The sequence below is a fragment of the Dermacentor silvarum genome, chromosome 4 (genome assembly GCF_013339745.2).
Source record: "Dermacentor silvarum isolate Dsil-2018 chromosome 4, BIME_Dsil_1.4, whole genome shotgun sequence".
NCBI lineage: Eukaryota > Metazoa > Arthropoda > Arachnida > Ixodida > Ixodidae > Dermacentor > Dermacentor silvarum.
The window spans coordinates 48,864,053-48,886,221 of NC_051157.2; the positions used below are offsets into that span (position 1 = coordinate 48,864,053).

The 22,169-nt window shown below is 47.4% G+C and overlaps 1 protein-coding gene across 2 annotated transcripts in view; it reads left to right on the forward strand.

Annotated features, from left to right (window-relative positions):
• Positions 1-22,169, forward strand: part of LOC119449972 (gamma-aminobutyric acid receptor subunit beta) — a 214,093-nt gene that overhangs the window by 107,670 nt on the left and 84,254 nt on the right. The gene's annotated exons all lie outside the window — the stretch shown is intronic.

Consider the following 22,169-nt stretch of genomic DNA (forward strand, 5'->3'; position numbering starts at 1 on the left):
ATGTGTATACGAAGGAACAGGCTACTTAGTTGAGCCATTTGTACCGTACGAGGTGCGAATGCACAAAGTTTAAATATCCCATAGCAAAGTACGCTGTAATGAAGACGAATAGCTTTCGCATCTCTATGCCCTTTCTTTTTCTTTCCTTCTTTTTTTTTTCTTTGTAGGCGCTCGCGATTTGAGCACCAGGTACATTAAGTGCCGCGTTACGACTGTACCGCCAGCACAACCACCTCGGTCTTTTGTGCACTGCTCTTCTTTCGGGCCCCTTTCTTGCCGCGCCTCTAACGAGTGTGTAGCAAGCGCTCTTTCGCACGCCCGACATCCTTAGCGGCGAGGGTCCAGGGAGAAAAGAAAACGGAGAGGCGTTGTAGAAATAAAAAGAGAGAGTGTGTTGGTGGGAGGAGAAGAAGATTCAGGGCCCACAAACGCGAGAAGACATCTCTTGAAAAGCGGCGCCTGCGCGCTGCTTCCTTCACTCATTACGGGGCTCTTGCGAGAAGCGCAAATGTGTTTGTACGCGCCAAGACTCGTTGGCGCGCCGCGCAAGAAGCCCGAGCCTCGCTCGGCCCCGAGCCACGTCCGGTGGTGGCGCATGAGGATGGTTGGAGAAGGTGTCCGAATGGTTTGAGGTGCGTCGGGGGGGGGGGGGGGGGGGGATGCCTGGAACGAATCCCCGCCATTCCGACACGGCGAGAGAAAGAAGCCCCGGCAGGGGCCATTAGCATTCACGCTCCCGTCGTGCGCCGACGTCCGCTCTCGTTTATATATGTATATGTATATACACGCACGCAGGCGCGCGCTTGCGGTCCTGCAGCAGCGCGCGGAGGCTGTCGGAGCGAGCGGCGCGCGCTCTTCTATGCATAATACACACGCCCCACGCAGGCCGGCAGGCAGGTAGCAGCCGCAGGGAGGGAGGAGTGGAGACGAAGAGACCAAAATGTCGCCGTTGCTCGGCATAAAACGTGGCGCGTGGCTACAAAAGAAGGTAACCCCAAGGGTATCTCCCCCTTCCCATCCCCCCACCCCCAAACACACAGACACACAAACATACACGCACACTTTCGACCCTTATGCATTTCGTACTTTTTTCTTTCTTTCTTTTGCTTCGTGTGTTCCGTTCCGCCGGAGCTCGTTTAGAGCAGGTGTGCTTCCTGCTCTGGCCCTGCTATATATATGGGAGCCCGGCGTCGCGTAGTCGGCGACGGCGCTGTGGACGAAGTTATAGTGTGTAACAGCGCGGCGTGTATGAGCGCGCCGAATGTGCGGGCGTTGCGTTTTTTGTCGAGACCGACCTCCCGAAGGGGGGAGGGGGGGGGGGGCGACCCGAAAGGGGAAGAACGAGGCCACGAGCGCTTTTGATGTAGCGTTCCTCGTCGTTTGGTCGCGGGCGGTTTCGCGCGGCAGGTTAGGGGGGCGCCGCAGGTGGGGGGGGGGGGGGGGGGAGAAGAAGAAGAAGAAAGAAACGCAGTCGTCATAATGAAACGAGAGAACAAAGTGGAAGGAGTGAGGTACGGCCGTGCCTGCACCCAGCAATGCCACGCGTCATCTGCATTATTTCGGATGCGGGCGCTCGTGGACACCTGTTCTGAGCGACCGTTTAGTTCTGGTGTCTTGTCTACTCCCGAAGGAAGACGTAACGAACGATAGATAATAGCCGGGAATTAAGCGACGTCCTAACGTGCAGAGAGCGGATAGAAGACTCCGTGTGGTAAATGCCTTTCCGTTTAGTTGCGTTGGGTGGTGGACCTGAGTTCTCCTTGCTCCTCGGCATTTAAATAACAAAAAATTAGAACTCCCAAAAAGGCATTTTGTGTCTGTTGCATTTTGTCCTGGAACACCCAATGCTAGCTTCAAAAAGTAAAGTTCCCTTCGGGATGTTCTGATTTTTTTATCTCTTTAAATGCATTGGCTGTGCAAGCAACACTTCCTGCTGCAGCGTGGATGCCGCAAAAGAGACTGGACATAATTCAATACACTGCAATATCCCTGAGAACCAAGTACACGAAGCAAGCGCAGATATCCTCTACTGGATTTTGCTTTAAAGCATCAAATTCTCTACTGACTCAACTTGCGGCTCTGCCTGGTATCGTTGAAGATGTTAGTCGACGTGAGTAATGCTGTAACGTTAACCACGGCATCTTTAAAAAGAAGCAGCTCGAAATAGACGACGTCGGCAACATGGGAATCTCTTGACATCGTTAACACTGCTTCTCACAGTTCGACCATTAGTCGTCACACTTGGTGGAACTGCATACGGACGCCCATACAAATGCACCTCTCTTTTTAGTATACCTGTCTGCCGGAACTCGTATTCTTATTCTCTCTGCGTTTCCTCAATAAATTATCCTCGCTCTCTCATTTCTTTCTTTACATTATTGTTAGATGGACTGAAGGAGATATTCGTTCCTCTAGGAGACGCCGGCTGATCCCCCTCTCTGACATGTGAAAAACAAAAACTTAAATGCAAGATCTGCAGCAAAGGTCACAAGAAAAGATTGTCGTCGGATCCAACGCATAAATGGGAATCGGGTATTAGCAAAGCTTCCTTTGATGTTTACTGAAATGTCATCATTTCTATGTAGCTCCTCGCTCTGGTCCCATTTTGGTCACCGAAATTATAGCTCCATGCCCAGCTGCTTCTGTTAACTACTTCTTCACTTCTGGGTAGCAGACGTCTTCCGTTTCCTGTTACCGACATCTTCACTTCCCTGTATCTCGACGCTCCTCGGTCAGTCATGCACACTTGTTGGTTTGCCCTCTGTCGATGGCTCATACCCACTATGCCCCAGGGCGTTGGCCAAGATGCGGATGGAATTGGAAGGCGATTCCGAGAAGACAACTGAGATAATTGAGAAAGAATCAAAACAATAGAACATAACTAATATTTATAAATTATAAATTTATATATATTATAAAAATGTCGCAGTTTCACCCGAAAGGCGAAGAATCAATTGCGATAGCAAATTAGTAGAGAGCTATACGGAGTAAGGATAGTAGTTTTATCAGCTGTGTAAACTTGCACATGCAGCAGCACCAGCAACGCGCAGAACTGTTATCGACGGCGTCGGCGTTTTGCCCGCGTTCGCACCGAACGCGCGTGGCGTTGGTGACTGTTGCCGGTGCCTCTGGGGGCGGCTTGGAGGTTTTCGATGAGATCAGAATGGGACACTTGTCGAGCAGCGTCGGAAATCTTACCCACATTCTCGCCTCGCAACGTTTTTATCTAAATACGCATTTGGTGCCGCAGCTAAACGTCGCCTCCCCTCCCTCCCGTCCCCCCACGGCCTATCGCCCGACGGAAGAAGCCGCGTTTGCTCTCTATGTATGGTGATTGTAAAGGAGGAAAGAGACGCTTAATTATTCAGCCCTTCAGGGAGCATGGCGCAGAACGCGCGTTTGATCGCCGACGTGCGTTCGCTCCCCGTGAAAGCGCGCGTCCATCGCGCCTTTTCACTCGCACATACAGCGTCTGGGGCACGGCGACGATTTCATCGCCATTGACGTCATATGGGACCTCACGGCGACGGCGGCGACGACGCCGACGGCAGAAATCCGCTTTGGAGTGTCAATATAATTGCTATCGCAATAAAAAAAACCTTGCACTCGGCCACGCAAGGCTTGAAACGGCGAAGCTGGGCGATCGTAGCGCAGCGTTTTCCAGAAGTGCACGCGTACTTTTCATCTTATTGCTCATTATGCTCAGAGGTACGTTTACGGTAGCTCCACTTCCAAGAAATGTCCACCCGCAATACAATGTAGGGCGCCGCATAGCTCGGGCCCGTTCTTTATTAAATTTGCAGATAGTCGGGATCTCGCAGCCTTTGTCGATGCAGCCCAGTACGAGCGTTCCGATTGCTTTGCAGTGGTTTCTGTCGACCATACTGGCAAACTCCTATGTTCTGCCTCGGTTCGAAATGTTTCGGCAACGGTGGCTGAGCAAATGGATATCGCTATAGCAATGAAGGACCCGTCGCGTCCAAATCTATTCACGGACTCGCGGTCCGCAGCTAGGGCTTTCGCTTCGGGCTCGATCTCGCGGGAAGCAGCGGCCATCCTCGGCAGCGAGGGGGCTGCCGGGTTTCACACTATAAAATGGTTCCCGGCCCACATGGGGGCCAACGTACATCCCGATGTTCCCAACGCCAATGAATTTGCCCATGACCGTGCGCGAGGTTTCGCTCACCGCGGCGGTGCCGGCGGATTCGAAGGCGGTGACGCCGGGAGGTACAGGGACTCGCTCCTCACTTTCCACGAGATCTTGACTCATTATCATCTTTCGCGGGAGGCTTTTCCACTTTCTCATCCTAGACTCACTCGATCGCAATCGACGGCTTTTAGGATGCTCCAAACGGGGTCTTTCCCTTCGAGGGGCAGATTTAGTCACTTCTCCCCCAACATCGAACCGCAATGTCCGGACTGCGGAGAGGCGTACTGCTCATTAGCTCACATGCTCTGGCAATGTCCTGCGTTACGCAACAGAGATCAACAACGAAGAGGTCTGGGAGGAAGCCCTTAAAAGCGGCGACCTCTCGGTTCAACTTCGGGCTGTCCAGAGGGCCTGCGAGAGGGCGGAGGGCCACGGTCTTCCGGTCCCTGCGTGGGAGCGGCCCGCGACTGCTACCGACTCCCCCTGAAAGGGAGCGCCCAAACGCAGTTCCTCAGGACCTGAATAAAAGTTCTTTGTCTGTCTGCTCATTATGCTGATAATGTCTTTTCGCGCGTCTCAGACTTACGGCTGTTACTGCGCGTTGCTTAGCGCAGCTTGCAACACTGACACCTAGTTCCAATGCCGACACCGCTTTCCACTGTGTTGCAATGCCGATAACACGTTCCAGCAGACCCGCTCCGTGAATGCATGTCTATGTCTGTCTCTCTCTCTCTCTCTCTCTCGGACTTACGACCGTCACTGCGCATTGCATAGCGCAGCCTGCAACACCGACATCGTGTTTCAATGCCGACAACGCGTTCCAGCAGACCCGCTCTGTGAACGCGTCTCTCTCTCTTTCGCTCTCATTTTATTTATCACTCTCCCGAGCATAGGGCGCAAGTCGGTCATAAAAGTTTATTCTCGGTACTGGGAGTGATGGGTTCTGCGACCACACCAGATGGCCCTCAGTCAGTGCTGAAGGCGACCTCTCGGGCTCGCGCTGTGACCCGGACTTCTACTTCCGGATCAGAGCTGGCCATAGGCCGCAAAACCTCTTCTTCACCTCACAGAGCATTGGCACGAGTGCGTGCGAACGCGCCAGCTGTGGACGAAGACGACGACGCTCTAACGCAATCATGTGGTTCGCATAAATGCATTTTCTGCAAGCGTGGTTCGCATAAATGCATGTTCTGCAAACGGGGCTGTATTGCTACAGCTTTCTGAAGTCAAGGTACTAGCATATGCTGACGACATCGCAGTATTCTTGCGAGGATCGCGACAGTGTTCTTGAAGCTGTTCGTGTTGTAAAGAAATACTGTAAGGGATCTGGATCGCAGATCAATTGGGAAAAGAGCATCGGTATTTGGCACGGTCATTAGGACATTACACCTGCTCATTCTGCAAACGTCCATTGGTCAACAACGCCGGCTAAGTACTTGGGTGTGCCGCTCGAGCAATATAAAGATAGCAAACAGTAGTGATCTGATGAAGCTGATAGAATGAGTGAAAAAGAAAAGGGTTGGCAGGGGCGATATTTATCAATGTTTGGACGCGCTACTGTGTGCAACCTTTTCTTAGTAGCGATAGTGTGGTATATTTTGCAAGTCTTGTCCATGTGTCGTTCAAATGTGCAAAAAAGGCGCCGTGTTTTTGCCGTAATAATATGGGCTTCTACTTGGGAAAGGGTAAGCAGTGGACATAAATATAGGCTGATGATGACGATGATGAAGCAGAGCCAATTTGTTTCGTTCAGTCCGCAGTGGAGGGCTAGGTCTGTCACATTTATTTATCAGACAAATTGTGTCGCGTTTTCTTTTCTTGCGCGATCAGAGAAATGATTTTCTGCGCACATTCATTCAAGTGCGATTGGGGAAAGCATTGCCGCAATACATTGTAACTACCAGTGGTGTGACGGGAGGAAGTGTTCCAGGATATTTGCGCGAAGTGGTTGATTCACTTCGTATGTTGCGTGCTCGGTTCGTCATGGAATATCTGCGCTCTGTCACAAGAAAAACATTGTATATTGTATAGGAATTTAGTGGACACAATGTTTCCAATACCATTGTACAGGTCTGTAAACTGGCGAGGTCAAGGAGATGATGTATTGAATTGGGTTTAAAAAAATGCCAGTTAGACCTGCTCTAAAAACGTTTTTCTTTAAGCTACACACAAACACGCTACCCTAAAAACATGTTTAGACGAAAAAGGAATTTACGTTCAATGACACTAAACTGCTTACTTTGCGAAAAACCGGACACCATCGAGCATGTGTTCATCGATTGCTGGGATGCAATTTTTCATTGGGATGTCTCACAACGGACACTTAAAAAAGAACTACATATTACACATCTAGGTATTCTGGTTTTTGCGAACAGATAACGAATCTAACGAAGGAGGAATTCCATACGATATGTTTATGCTCCTTGGCCTCCACAGTCTGTGGAAAACGTCCTAAATGGCAAGTGCGACAGGCGGATGTCGATACCCGTCCACCGAGAATTAACTTCATTGAGAGTGTCGCATATATTCGGGAAATATACCGTGCGCAGAGTGAGCCTCCTGAGTGGTGGCTATTCTCGATGATTTGATTAAGCTGAAGCGATTTTAATATTACAATGTTGGTAAAAGTGTGGTTGACATGTTTTAGCGTTTAAAAGTATATTGCTTTCTACTGCAAGCAGGCAATAAAGAAAAAAAAAACCTAGTGGTTACGACGCTCGCCTTGGGACCATGGGTACGCGGATTTCGAATCCCGCCTCGGCAAAAAAAAAGTTTTTATTTCTTTCTTCATTGCTGATGATGATAGTTTCTTGATACGAGCCACACATTACGGCTGGCTTAAACAGCTTCGCGGTTAATAACCTTTTGAAACAACTATAAATTTTTAAGTGGCTGCGCATGCTCTGGTCCCATTCTGTTCACTTCACTTCTTTCTCCACACTCAGCTGCTTTTGACGCCGACTTCTTCCCTGTTTGCCTCGTGTTCTGCTTTTTTATTCGGGCAGCTACCTAGTAACACATTCCCATTCTGGAACATTGGCCAATAATGTTCGCATAACCGATGGCACACGGCCAGTTTCACACGGCCAGTAAGTAACCCAAGAGAAGGGAACCAGACAACACGAACGTGGCGTTTGTGTTGTCTGGTTCTCTCCTCTTGTGTCTGTGTCTGTACGCCTTCCCTTCTGTCATGATGAATCCCTGCCAACTAGCTCGACTTTCTGTAGCTCAGTAATACAAGTCGTCTATTCGGGCACATAACCAGTGGCACCTAGCCATGACCCAAGTTGTTTGATAATGGGCAAGAGAGCGACAGCAAGTATGCGCAAAGCGTGGGGTAGAGGCAAAGAATACCTCGCTCTAAATAGCGGAAGAGAAAAGACGAAGAAAGGTATTTCCTAATGTCCGAAGCGCTTTTCCTGGGAGACATGAAACTAGTTTCCTCATTGGTGTCCCGTTCCAAACACTGCACACTACCCGAACGTTGTATCGTGACTGCGGGCACGTCAGTACGAACACCATCGCGTGAATACTTGGCATAATACAAACTCTACATCAAGTACCAGCACGGCAGCGCTTTTGCTTGCGGCAGCGTTTCGAGACCGCGCACTCAACGTTGCAAAATCAGTGAATCTATACGCCAGTGGTTTCTCCTCACCTGACATGCGCCAACTCCAAATACGTATAATTTTGGCCCACCGAGACGATTCTGCAATATCTGCAGACCAGCACTAACTTCTAAAAATGCTGATGCTAGCGTTTAAATTTAGCATCGCGCCACGTCACCGCAGTCAACGTTAAAGAAAGGTCTGTGCTTATTATGAGCCCTACTCGGGTCATCGCATGCTTCTTCAAATCGTATGCGAAACGCATAGTTTCTCAACTCAAACAGGCGCTTCATAACGCTGCCTTTTTTTTATCTCTCTCTCTTTCTCTCTCTTTCTTTTGCCAGCTCACCGCACTGCAAATGTTCACATACCGAAAACAGCCCCGATTCACGCACATGACTGGCTCCGCAAGTTCCTTGAAATATTGCATACGCTCCCTTTATTTCCATATCAATCTCTCGTAGGTGTTTCTCAAAGCACTTTCGCAACATCACTGCAAGCGCCCCAGTTGTACGAGCGGACTTACAGCCTGCCCACACCGAACGTTTCGAGCGAGCTCTTTGTGAACGACGAGCGCTAGTCTGTCGTCGCTGCGCGCTCTCAACGCGAACGGCAAGTTGATGCCCAAAATAATCGCCTCTGAAGATCTCTCAGAATGTTGCTGGAACAAAAGCGGGGAACCGAATTGCGGACACTGCTAGCGAGAGAGAGAGAGTGTGCGTGTGCAGTGGATGGGAAAGAAAGAGGGAAAGGGTTGTGAAACGGGAAGGCGCAGGGACCGCGCTGCCAATCTCGCTGCGATCTCGGCTAATTGTTGTGAAAAAACAAAAGCCCGTCGCCGCCTCGCCCGAGGTAGAGCTCCTCCCGTGGTCGCTCTTTAGCGGCGCCGGGCCCAGCCCGGCCCCGGGGCCCAACCCGTGCCCTTCCTTTCATAGGCTTTCCCTCTCCTTTCCTCCGCGCGGCGCCGCTGCAAAGCCGTAGCGGTGCAGTGCACTACGCTCCGCTTAAATCCGTGCAACATTACGCTAGAAGTCACGCGAAGCACTTGGGCTGTTGCTATAGCTGTATCCGACATGTAAATCCATACCGCTGTTTCGACACTAAGCCTAGCATAGGTATTTATATTTGGTTCTGACTAGCACGTTTTCATCAAGACTCTTAAATCAAAGGTCGCGAACATAACAATGTACGTCTATTGACGTCGTTCACTGCCCGCTCTCAAGTTTACTCAGACGACACTGCCGCGAACGAACAGTGCGGGCACAACACTATGGGCTCGCTTTCCTGATTCGCTGCCTCGAACTGTACCTCCCGTGGCGCTGCACGGATATAGTGGCACGCAGTATGTGGAAAGGGCGGTGAGGGAGGCGCTGCGCTCCGAGCGCAAGGAAAAGAATGGAATGCGAGAAGGAACCGGAGGGAGGGAGGGGATGCGGAGCATGGCGGGGGAGGGGATGGAGAGCTTCGTCTCCATGGCAACGGTGCCACCGGCTGCTGCTGCCGCCGCGGCGGCCGCTTATCCCTTCTCCGCCCCTGCATCCCCGGCGTGGCATTTCGACTCGCCGCCGCGTGAACCCGTTTGCCCTTTGTCACCGCGGCGCGCGACCCTTCTTTCCCCGCCGCGAAAGAAACGCTCCGACGGCTCTTGTTTCCCCTTACGACACCGTTATTACTGGCTCGTTTTGTCACTGCCGCTACGCCGTCGCCTCTATCCGGCACCGTTCTTCCCTTCCTTCCCTCCCCCCCTCTCTTTTTTTTCTTGCCTATCTGTCTCAGCTTTTGCTTCTTTAGTTTTCAAAGCGCCGAACACGACGAAGAGGTATGCGAGCCTGATCAGGCCAGTTACTAGGGCACTTCGCAGCTATGCAGGAGAGAAGAACCTTCGTGCGAATTCATTTATTGCGCTAGCTCCTCGCTTATATGGGATACTTTTAATCGATACCTTTTATTTCGATCTACCTTTAGTCGTTGTGTGGCAGAGGCAGATAGAAAAGATTGTAAACGTCTGGTTCTTGGAAGCTGGAATGAATTATTGAGTCAGCATATACGTATAGGAAAAGATAGGTGCGCTGCGCTAGGCATCTTACCTGCCGAAGGAGTGAGATGCGTGGCGGCCTATTTCATCATCCCGAACTGATCTTGTGCCTTACCCAAACAAGCTTCTTACGGCAAGGATACTAATGAAACGCTTGTAAACGCGTTTGTTCCTTGGATGCTAACGCATAAATGCGGAGGATGGAGGTGAGATGAATTTTGAAACGCGTATATTTGAACTGTGAGTCTCTTGCTCGTGCCCTCGGCTTACAACGTAAGGTCAGCAGTTGTAACGAGAATAAAATCGAGAAGGTCGCGGATGCTTACTCACCAGGTCTCGGCATGGAATGTAAAAAAAAAAGGATACTCGAGCTTGTTTTTGACAATATCGTTCAATGAATGAAGCACTACAAGGCACCACGTCGCATTGAGATAATGCGTCAAAAATGTCATACACTGGCGCTACATTCGTGAAAACACTGTCGCAAATAACGGGTGACTCATCCCGGCCCGGAGTACACTCTATTTACAACAAGTTATCGCCTGTAAAATGGGACAGATAGAAAAATAGAAAAGGGGGTTAACCAGGTTGCCCCTGATCTGCTACGCTTATCTGGTGACGGGAAAGCAGGAGGCAAATGAGAAGGGGAGATAGAAAAAGAAAGTGAGAAGAAAAAGAAAGTGAGAATGTTAACCAGGAAAGCGACTGGTTGGCTACCCTACACTGAGGGAGGGGAAGGGGGAATAGGAAAAACAGAGAGAGGAAGGCGGTGACTAACAAGTGACGTGGGTGCACACGCAATAGCGTTCATTACCCAATCAAAGGCGGCCGCAGAGCACGTCGAGTTTATGGTTGAAGTATCATTCCTTCCGTGAACACTCTGTCGTTAATTATCGCCTGCCGGATACAGAATGAGCTTATACCCCTATTACATCAGTCGCAAACTGTCCTCTAAGTGGGAGTTGCTTTACGAGGGGCCCGTGGTGAGCGTTTACATCTAAATCCGTGCCACAAGAAAGAAAGAAACAAACAAAGAAAGAAAGAGAGAAAAAAAAGGAAGAAAGAGAGAAACAAAGAAATAAATAAATAAAGAAAGAAAGAAAAGAAAGAAAGAAATGCATAGTAATGCACTGTGTGGCACAGACGACCAGTGTAAGGAAGAAAATATAGTAAGAAAGCTCATTCCCTAAAGTCTTCGTCATCTCATAGTTGACGTTCCTTGTAGAGACGGCAACGGAGGAATGCACAATCAATTTTGTGAAATATGCAGGCAATATTGCGGAAGCTCGTCGACAGTAGTGCGAAAGTGGGTTTCACTTGATAACGCTGAGCAGATGCTGGTTTAGTTTCTGTCGAGCGAAAAAGACAAGAATGTATTAACTGCATTTTGAATGGATGCTTCAAATTCATATTGGATGTGTGTGGGTGTGTGTGCAACAAGTAACTTTAAGGAAATTAGCGTCGTATCTTGACTACATTAAATGACAATCTAAGAAATACCATTGTTTTGTTTGTCATAATCTTTATTTCCTTTCTTCGCGCTGCGAATACGCTAACGTTCAGGGAATCGATAATGATGCACATTTGCACGAAATGATGCTTAGCGAAGGAAACAGCTTTAAAGTGTGAAAGAGCTCTTCTTCAAAGCTTCCGTACCAAGTACGAACTGCAGCCCATGGACAAAATGGGATTCAGCAAGGTTCTCACAAGCGGCCTTTGAAGAGGTGTTCGGCACTGTACCTTAACTTCAGCACTATTAAGCACCAATGCTAGGATAGAGCAAGATGCGGATACTTTTCTTACGCTACAGCTTGCAGCAGACTGCGCAGCTGACAGTGCCTCCTTTGCAAATAAGCAAAACTGAAAAAAAAAGAATCTCGCTTTTTGCCGCTTCGTGGAGCTATAGAATCTTTAGGTCGTGTGCTAGCTAGGCCATTTCGATGATCCTCAGCCTGCTATAGGAACGTCTAAAGAAAGGGTTCAGTTCTAGCTACCATGTTTCCTAGAAGCGCTGCAGCTTTTGTGTCAGGACCTGAATCTTTTAAAAGGCGGGCGCTTTTCGCTAGCTTCTTGTCGTCCATGGCGCATTTTTCTTGTCGATTTTGCCCTTCGAGTCTCTCCCGATAAACCTTCGTCCAGCTCTGCGCGTTTGTTCTTCTATTTACCGCATAATGGCCACACCAGCTGTTGTCTGTCTCGCCTTTCTCTTTTCTATACAGAGGGCGCATTTGTTACCACAAAGACTCAGTACGCCTGACCTCATTTCTCTTCTTCTTCTAAAACAAAGAAAGCAAAAATTCTTTTTTTTTACCATTACTTTAGTCGAATATTAACTGCAGTGATCCTTTTTAAACTTCGTTTTCGTGTGGAGTTAGGTTCTGTAAAATACTTTAACCATGGGAGACTGTTTCAGCATGCAGTGCATAAGATCCGCACATTTTTTTTTTCTTACGGGGCACTAAATATAAGTATCAAGTTAAATTACATAAAGAGATCACAGCTGTCGACTGCTCTCACCGTGAGTTATCAGTCAGAAAGGGCACAAATACGAAAGGCTAGTGCCTGCGGCTCTTGGCATTCTCTTACCAACTCTATGTGACGTCAGATTTGGAGATCGTGTGCTGAAGTCTAGGTTGACGTTAATCAATAGACAGCATGCATTGGTGCCGAAAGCACGCGAAGGCGCACCCTCATAACTTCTGGAAACTTTTGTACCCCGAAAAGGGCTTACGTGCGCCAAGATACTATAAAAGTTGGGACACAAGCCACGCTAACGTAATCAGCACCTTACAAGAAGCGCGAAATTCAAGACAGCGTTCCTGTGCCAAGAAATTGCAGAAAGGTTTTAGAAAGAATGTCTTGTTACCAGAATTGATTTAGTGTTTCTCGCGAAACTTGAACGACACCTAGGTTTTGTCAGGAGCAGGTAGCGATCTATAAACGAATGGGACGTTGTGAGATGTATCGCGTAGACGCTGGATAAAATGAACCACTCGATACGCTGCTCTTTCAGGAAAATAATCAATGAAACGGAGAACACATGAAAAGTCACCAAGGCTTCTCAATTTCCGCCTGTCTGAAACGAAAGGCGAAAGAAAGGTAAATTTTGATCAGCCGGGAGCGTCGTGCTGTATGCGCGGAAAACAACACTGCGAGAATAATTTCTTTTGAGCCGAAGTACGCTCCATAGAAGAGCGAATGACAAAAAAACAAATGGGCGGAAGAACTTACTTTCTTCCATTCTCATTCCTTTTCAATTTTTTGTTTAAAGCAACACTTCTGGGCTGCTGAATTATGTTCCCGGTGGCCACGTTGGCGTCTTACATGCATTTCTTGCGGAAACCATCAAAGCGTTCAGCAGGCGGAAAATGACACACAGGTTGCGTCGCTCTAAAACATCGCTAGCGGCGAACGTGGCGGCGTTTCCCATCTTGAAAGGCCCGCGGCAGGCGAGCGACGCAAGGATCGAAAATTCCGACACGCGCTTACATATCGACCCTCCCGCATACCCACCTCTCCTCTCTGTACACCTGACACCTTCACCTTTACCAAGAACAACAACAAAAAAAATGTACAAATTGTACAAAGCTTCCTCGTCTTATCTTTTTCTCGTTCACTGTTTGAAAGCACCTTTACATTTTTATTAAAGTATAGTATCATGACAGCGCTATTCCTTCATTCTTATCCATTTGCCTGCTTTCTAAACTTAATGCTGGTGTCTCGCGAGGACATTTATATTCTGGGGCCAACAACGAAATAAAAAGTGAAGTCCCCCTGTTTTTTTCTTTTTGCACTACATGCTATACACTGGCATGCAACTCCAGATTTTATCTTTTCCTTTCTCGATTCAGCTCCTCTGTTCTGCACCGAAGCATGCAGGCGCAGCGGAAGCACCTTACGCGAGCATCCGGGTGTTTCCACGTCTCGCGAAAGCACGCAATTCAACGAGTGCGCGTGCCTGCCATCCGACGGCGTGCCTCGAGTGAGGATGCGGATTTTAGACTAGGTATCTCCTGTCTCTTTGTTGAGCGTGCGCCGGAGCAAACGTTAGCAAAAGCTAAGATGCTAGAAGCACGGTACACTGTTTTCAGTTTGTTTCTCTCTTCTATTTTTATCGAGGATACTTATGCTGTTTCTGTTCTTGCGTCCTTATCTCTCAGGCATGTCGACTTTGCCGTGCCATTCTGATTCCCCTCCTGCTGTGTTCGCTTTCCGGCTTCGAGAACGTGATTCGCTGAATAGGAAATGCTCGCGAAACAATCGTTTGATAAGAGCATGCGCGCTATTATGGCAAAGTGTACGTGCTTCTTCGGAAGATGCGAGATGCAGGAAGTCAAGAGTGATGATCATTGTGGCGGCACGTCCTCGTACTCGGTGAGCCAGCGAGATAAATTATTAATGAATCGATGAATTAGGTCGAACATCATACGTACTCCCTCTCGCAAAAGTTCCTAAACAACGGCGCTCAAGGATAGCTTGCGCTTATTACTGTGTGGTAGAACTGCTATCGCTGATGCCGGGCTACTTTTTAAGCAGAGGAGGCTTCCAGACTTTCATAGTATCTACGCGTACAAAACGGACCATGATTCTGATAATGATGATAATTTATTGGCATTATCTTCGAGACGGGGCGCTGAGAAATAGTCCCCTATAGACTGCTAGAGCTAATAAAGTATCTATACATACTTATCAGTCGAGCATTTGCCCCATATCCTTCTCTCTTCCTTAAAACCTCTATATCTACCTTGTATAATTATACGTACTACTTTTAACCTCCCCGCCTTTCATTTATCCATTTTCTCTTTAAATTGCAGTAATCCGAACCGGTCTTATCAATTTCCTCCCTATTTTTTTTCAGCAATACTCTAAACCACCATCGCTGCCGAGCACACTGCCACCAAACGACAATATATGCGAAGTGGCCTTGAACTCTTTGACCTGAGAGCTGGCGCGACAGATGTTGCATATTCCCACGTATTACAGATGCACACCTGCAACTATTTTGTCCTCGCGGCGTTCGTGTTTCGTTTTGTGTTTAGTCGATAGAACGGGGTGCCAAGTCCCGACAACATGAATCGGAAAACCACCTTCTGTCGCCGCCGCTGTTCCCTTTGTGCGTGTCGCCTTCAAGGAGTCTCGCGTCTTGCCAAATCGCCGAAGCAAGCGCGAAACATGGACTAGTATGACGAATCACACGTATTCGCACCCGACCGTTCTCCGTTTGTGATTCCCTTCAGCGCGACAGATCCCCTTCTCCATCGCTTTCTGGTCTTTCCTGTCATCGAACCGAGCGCTGTGCAATGCCGCTACCTTTCGGTCACGATTGAGCAACCCTCGATAACGGCCGCGCTCGTAGCACCCGCAAGATAAATTACTCTTATCTCAAGCATAATCCAGAAGTGAAGGAAAGAAGTAAAGAAAGATACATAGAGAGGCATCATAAAATCAAGAGAACGATGCCGGCGACGACGAATAGCTGGCTTTCACGTTATACTCGCGAAGACTGCGGTTCTACAAAAAAAAAAAAAAAAGAGAGAGAGAGAGAGAGTTGCGAGGTTCCTCTTTTCTTTCGACGCCGAGAGAAAGTGCTCGGCGCCGCCGCTGGCGTCGAGCGAAAACGACGTGTATTCGGCGTCTCCTGCAAAGGATCTCGTCCGCGCAGCACCACCGCCGCCGCCGTCTCCTTTCTCGCGAAGTGGGTGAACAAAAACGAGCACCCTTCAAAACGGCGCTGGGACACGACGCGAAAAGAAAACGCCGATCGCCGTCCTCCTCCTCTTTCCTTCTCCTCCTCGTATCCGTTCCTCCGTGTCTTGGACTTCTATATTTCTCTTGCTCTCTCCCTTGCGCGCTAGCCCACGCGTGCGAGTGTTTTCCATCTTCGCTGCTCGTTGTACGGCGTACACCATTTCCTTTTTCTCGAACGGAAAAGAACGAAAGGCAACAAATGGGGTACTGAAATACACGCTAGCACATACGAGTGTATGTGAGATAGAGAGAGGCTGTATTGAGTTTTAAGTAGAAAATAACGAAGAACTACGAAAGAAGAAAACAAAGCTGGAAAGGCTGAAAGTGAAGGAGCTGAGACAGAACGCAGTGTAGTACCTCGTTCGGCGAGAACCTGGACTTTCTATTGATCCCGTGGCCAATGGGCGAAAAAGAAGGTGCCAGGAGTGGAGAGACCTTTCTTACAAGTTTGCGTGTGATGGTAGTGGTGCTTTCGGGAGTTTGCTATAGGACTGGAGGCACGCGAGTGCCTCTGGAGAATTAGGAACAAAGAAAGCACAGATGTAGGAACTGGAAAGAGTTTATAATTGGAGCATTAGAGCGCTCCAAGCGAGAGAGAGCCGCCACTGCTGGAAAATAGGACCACCGGCTGCCTCCGCGGACAGCTAGCTCGCGTCGTCCCATGCCCCTCCTGCTCCCCCCCCCCCCCTTCCCTCTTTCGTCCAATACTGGTCAGTGCCGCTAGAGCCGTTAGCTCTAGGGACTACGCGCGGTAGCAACGGAGCGGGGCGGCCGCGGACTCTGATCAATGGTGAAGGAAAGATTGGGGGGGGGGGAAGGACTTGCTTTGCTTCTCACTTTCGAAGACGACGGGTAGAGCGAACAAGCAGGCGCGGGTTAGAAAGGGTGCGCCACCCTGAGCGAACCCAACAATCCAGTCCCCCCCCCCCCCCCCCCTCCAGCGCTCCCCTGCAAACCATGCCCTGCGAACGCCAACTACTCGTCGTCGTGCCGATGATGGTCGGCCAGGAATCCAATTTAGACTAAGCAGGCGCGCACGCACGCGCGCACTTGCCGAGCGAAAGAGCGTCCGTCTCTCCAACTTCAGCGTAGGCCGGTCTTGACGAGCACGCACCCGCTTTTAGACAGGAGAGAGAGAGAGAGAGAGAGAAGTGGCCGCAGAATTGACTTCATCTTACCTCCCTTTCTATCTCTCTCCCTCTCTCTTTGCATTTCCTTCTTTACTGGGGCCGTTACTCTGCATCGAGTTGTTCTCCTTTTACTGCTCGCCAACTTTTTTTTTTTTCCGAAGAGGCGAATAAAGTGCGCGAAACGGCTGGCTCGTCGACGCCTCGCAAGCGATCGACGAGTCGGTATATTGAGTCCGCGTGGCCACCCTCGTTAGGCGGCTCCGCGGCCGATCCCGTTGCAACATAATGACCTTAATTTGCATGTGCAAACAGGAGAGGGCCGGACACGACGTGAAGGCCGATGAGATGCTGTTTATGGCGAAAGTCTCGTTTTTTTCTTTTTTGTGTGTGTTTGTTTTTATCTCTCTCGGTTTTTCCAATTCGCGTTCGCCATGAGAGGCTGGAATTAGATAGTCTTATAAGGCTGATTGGAATGAAACGTTCCCAAGGATCATTTTTGACGCGCTACTTCCTTTTCCACCGGTGTGTCAAAGCACTATGCTTCGAGGAAGAAATCGACAGCTTTAGATTTACAGAACGCGTGTCCCACATCTTATAAAAGGCTAAAACGGCATATATTTTATGTCACGGGAAGGAAGTCCGCCTTGACAGCTAGCCTATATGGCTGCGAACAAAAAAAAAAAGCCTGACAAAATCTAAATTTCGAAGGTCTGCATGCAATCTCGCAATTACAATTTTTTCGTGTCTTGGAAATTACAGCGCGAAGTGACGACGCCGATGAATGCAAAGACAAACACGAGACCAAGTTTTTATTCCGGACTGTACGTAAACATTACCGTTATCAACGAAGCGTCCAAATAGAGAGCTTTCCCTCGCACTGGGGCAAATGCGCCCGGGATAAAACAAAATCAGCTACGAAAAATACTGAGAGCTGTTTTTCTTAATTTTGGAGCACGAAACAACATCAGATTAATTTGCCGTCGGAGAATGAGTCGTCGCACGCGAATAAACATTTTCTCAAGTTGAACAATTTGGTTTTGCAAGAAAACGTACTGAGTCGTCCTCGCGTGCGTCACAATAATTCCGCACGTCTTGCGCATAATTCTTGTGGGCGAAAAATCGAGTATGCATATAAATGCTGCGCAGACATGCTTCATTATGGAACAGCGTGAATAAATCTTTTCTTATGCAAGAAATAATTTTATTTTGTCGTTCATGCTAGTTGCATTACGAGCTCCTGGCGAAACGAGCCAACTGTACTTTCCAAAACAAATTATGGCAGCTGCAGGTGTAAACTATCTGTAAGTTTATTTCTGTGGCCGTCTCTCCTTTCAACGCTTATCGTCGAGTCGACGTGCCTTCTTGCACTACAACACACAAAAAAATACAATGACCTTGATAACCGACGCAACCCTTCTCACAGCAATACTGGAGGGCGAGCATCTTTTATAGTTAGAAATTCTGCTTCGCCACAACAACACACGATAAAATTGCAAGTAACACCGTCATCAACATTCAGCACACTACACATCTACCCAAGAGGATTTCGAGGAGAGAGAGAGAATAAACATCTTTATTGTGTAAATGTAGCTTTGGAGAGGCGTCCTCATTCCGGAATGCTTTCATCTCGAGCCCCGTCCTGGGCCCTCGCTATCAGCCGTTGTTTATCTGCGAGATCAGAGCTGGTCAAGGCTCTCTCCCAAAGCTCGTTGGTGTGATAAGGGTTTTGGAGGAGAGAATTCTGAAAAGGAACATAATTTTAAACCTTTCAAGGCAAAGAGCTTCGATACGAAGACCTCAAGATGAAGGCACTATACCAAAAGCCTACCTCGCGAGCTCAAGACAGTTACCCACCCACAACAAAGTGAAACCACACATATTTCGTGCTGTTTCTTGTTCGCTCGTTCCCTGGACATGGGAACGCGAGATGTGAATATTTTTCACACCTATTTTCGTTTCAACTCTCTTATTTGTTTAAAAATATTCTTTTAGTTATCACCTTTCAATTCCAAAAAATCCTCCTTTACAGCTACACACACAATTTTTTAACTAGTTTACCTTCTCTAAATCCGCTTCTTTCTTCTTCCCAACGGTACGGTATGGAGTGCCTTATTGAATATATAGTATCCTTTTGGCACTGAGCAGCTATAGACAACACACACATGTTGCAGTTTCTTTTCGAACGTAATTAACTTACATTGCTAGTAGAACTGTGGCTAAAAAAAATGCAGAATGCTGCTCGCTTGAAGTAACGTAACCAGCTAAAAGTATCTCTGGAAAAAAACAACACTTGAAATTATATTAGTACTTGCGCCTAAATCCATGTAACGAGAGTGTCAATAAAAAAATAAAGGCCAATCAGTAGATTTTGATCTGAAAGTGAGGCCAAGTAAGCGACACGGCTTGTCCTCAAAAGCAGTTTGACTTTGAACTCAAATGAATACTCTGCATCAAAAATACCCTTGGGTCTTTTGCAAGATAGTTAAGTCCGCCCAAAACAGTTAAATAAACAGGCTTTAAAAATGTCCTCGTCATCACTGATTACAACGCCACCTCGCGCTATGCAGTGATGGCAACATTTCGAAGGGCCGCTATTCTCATTTCCACAAGTATCAACGTATTTAAATGAGCTTGCCATGCCATGCCACTTGGGTATTCTACCCCATAATAAGACGCAGAACTGTGAAAATGTGAATCGAATTAGCATTTTAAAGAACACAGAAAGCCCAAACGATATCAAGCACAGCCACCCCCCCCCCCCCACCCACCCCCCTCATTTTCCGTTGAAAAGAGAGAGAGAGAGAGAACTGAATAAAGTATACGAAAGGAAAGCTTTTGAAAAGTCTTGAAGGTAAATTTGGGAAAATAGTGAACTGAAACTCGCTCATAATAAGTGTAACTGGCCATTTTTAAGGCAGCAGTTTCTGCGCGTAATGGAAACGTAGGCGTTATACTAATGTATCTATCGAAAGAAGCGGAAATAGATCCCCGAACCTGGCATACCCAAATTATCGTTTTATGTATACGTAGTTGAGGATATCGTCTTAAAAGTGCGTGTTTCTTCCCCACATCAAACGTCGTCGCTTTCTCTAAAGCTTCCACAGCAACAAACTTTATGCACGAGAATCAAGCAAAGTGAGAATCTGCAAAGTCATTTATATTCATTTTAGATAATCAGGTACAAATGTAACAAGTAATGTTTAAGCTAGAATCACTGGTTCAATAAATTTAGTTGCATTATTTATAATGAAACTTTTGCGCACACAACACGAAACCACAACGAAGAAGTACACAAGGACTAGCGCAGTCCTTGTGTACTTCTTCGTTGTGGTTTCGTGTTGTGTGCGCAAAAGTTTCATTATGATGCCAAACCAACTAGCCCGCCTATCCGTTCTAATGCATTATTTAATTACTGCATGACGCGCCGGAGCATATTCTACATCGCTCATGTCTGCATTAAATAACATATTTCTGGTTATCGTAATAAAATAACGTGAATACAGTCGTGCCTGCGGTGCGCCATATATTTAGGTAAAGTCGACTGGAGAAAAAAAAAAGGAAAAAGAGAGCGAAAGAGAGAAAGACAGAGCTCGCGTGAGGGAGAATATACACCGAAGAACACCGAATAAAGAAAGTCCTTTGAAGGAAATTACGTTGAATGTGGTTCGTAAGCCGCGTAAATCTTCGAAGCCTCCAAACCAGGAGCAATATTTCTTTGGACAGTTGTAAGCTCACCAAAGTTTACGGGAATATGAGTTGAAGAAAAAAAAAACCTTTAAACATAGACAGAGCGAGTATCTCGATAACCACGAAATTGCAGGCGGGCGCGTCTTCTTACCCTTTCTTTCTTTGTTTCTTGATTCACAATTTCCGTTTCTGCTACTGTGATTGAAATGGGGGAAAAATACTTTCAGGGGTGAGTGGAAGGAGTCAGGCAAGAGTAGTCAAACAAAAGCCGGAGTTGTACTCATGCCAGTGCCTATATTTTATTTTGTCTCTCTCTCTCTCTCTCTCTTCTTTTTTTGGCTTATTCTGATTTGCCGTGGCACGTTTTCTCATCGCGGGCGCGAACATAACCATTCGAGAAGTGGCGCGGGAACGTCATTGGCGGAGACGTGTTTGCTGATTTCGCGCGGGCCGCGCGGTGGCTTTTCAAGAGAGATTTTGGGGAATCTGAATCGAGATTGAACGTGAAAACAGCAATGGGGGCCCGTAAGAGTAAGTGCGCGCTCTTTTAAAGAAAAAATAAAAAAGAAGCCTGCTTTGAAGTCATCAAGATTCGTGCTTTCTTTTTATCTTCTTCTTCTTTTTTTGTAATGCATTAATATCGGAAGCTGTTGGCGCCTCTAAGAGACGCCGCCGGCTGCTGCTTTTCACATACTGAATAAACATGAAAAATAAGTTGGCGCATCAAGCTATTTTAGCGGAAAAAGAAATGATTTGAAAAGGAAAAGTTTCTTCAGGATAGCAAAATCAAGGATATTGAACAATGGCGCAACATCACAACTTTGCATTGTTACGTTCAACGCAATGGCGGGTTCTTTGCATGTATGGAGAATTTTGTACAACTGTCTTCATTTCTTTTCTTTTTACTTTGTATGTATTTGATGTCTGTGCAGTAAAAGGAAAACTCATTTCTTGTTCTCATCTCATCACAGAAAGGAAACTGAGGTATATATATATATATATATATATATATATATATATATATATATATATATATGCCTGTTGTGTACCGAGGAAAATTTTATACGCCAAGTCAAGTTTGTCTTCCCGCACCGCAAAGCACGCTTAAGGCATGCAGCGCTGTTCTCTAACAAGTTATTTGGGAGCTCGCAGGAAAAGCTGGCCGCCAAATTGTTACCCGAGACGCGGACCCTCAATTGATTTTTGTTGCGTGTGCGACAATTGAACGGCAGCCTGACACGCAATGCCTATAGCAATCAATTCCCAATTATGCCACGTGCTTCAATTTATCAGGCGCTTCGTTCTTCCTAATATTTTCGTCTCGTTTTATTACTTCGTTTCGCATTCTTTCTTCCTTTTTTTCTATTTTTCTTTCTTTCTCTTTCCTCGGCAAGCTCGCGGCTTCATCCTTTTCTCTGGGAAGTTAATTTCTCTATTCAGTATTACCGGAAAATCTTTTGCCCTTTTCCTATTCATCAGGATTAGCATCGTCACGGAAACCGGTGACACAAATATGTCAACCAGGCTCTCCATCATCCAGAAGCGGCCCTCGGTTTGAGCTCCCTTCGATTATTTCAGCGGCATTATGTCGCTATTCATTCACTCGCTCTCTTTAACTGCCTACAGAACAAAAAGATAAACTTTTTTATTTTCTGCGCATGGAATAGCCTTCGCGTGCCTAGAATCGTCCGCCCGTTCCGCAGTCGGTTCCTATACAGCCTTCCTGTTTGGTAGGGGGAGGAAGGCGCTCGTAGGAATCACGGCGCTTTAAATTTGTCCTTCTTTGTCCTTCGCTTCCTTCTTCATCGCCC